The sequence below is a fragment of the Penaeus monodon genome, chromosome 24, assembly GCF_015228065.2.
Source record: "Penaeus monodon isolate SGIC_2016 chromosome 24, NSTDA_Pmon_1, whole genome shotgun sequence".
NCBI lineage: Eukaryota > Metazoa > Arthropoda > Malacostraca > Decapoda > Penaeidae > Penaeus > Penaeus monodon.
The window spans coordinates 15135958-15136472 of record NC_051409.1 but is presented as its reverse complement, the minus strand read 5'-3'; the positions used below and the strand labels follow the sequence as shown (position 1 = coordinate 15136472).

At 37.5% G+C, this 515-nt stretch overlaps 1 protein-coding gene across 1 annotated transcript in view; it reads left to right on the top strand.

Moving 5' to 3' along the window:
- The window catches only part of LOC119588624 (membrane-bound transcription factor site-2 protease-like), a gene marked incomplete in the record, with an annotated part of 11650 nt that overhangs the window by 1604 nt on the left and 9531 nt on the right, over positions 1-515 (top strand).

The following is a 515-nucleotide window of genomic DNA, read 5'->3' as shown; positions in this document are numbered from 1 at the left end:
CATATGCATATTCTGGTAAGAGTAAGTGTGCAGACCACTTTTGGGATATTCTGCCAGATAGAGAATAACTCCAATAATAAATTTGCTGAATGTAACCTACGGTATGTTGTAGAAGTTCATTGACCTTTGCTAATGCACCAAAGGTGGAGGCCATGGCAGTCAAAGAATTTGTGTAGGCAGATGCTGTGATCCTGGGAATGAGCTAACCATGATTATAACTGCTATTAATGACTTTCTTACTATGATTATCATAGTCATTGTCATTCATTGGTGAAGGATGTTATATGCAACAGAAAATGGGTACTTTTTTCTATTTCTGGCTTTTGCACCTGCTGCCCCCAACCAAGTGCTTGCACTACTTTCTACTTTCATTCATTCCTGCATGTGCTTTAAAGGTTTTTCAGTTGTTAGACTATATATTTTTCCCATTCTCTTTTCACGTGTGTGTGAGCCATATTAGCTGATTTATCTTTTTCTTATGCACATTCTCTATATCCTAGACAGAGTTTGTTGTC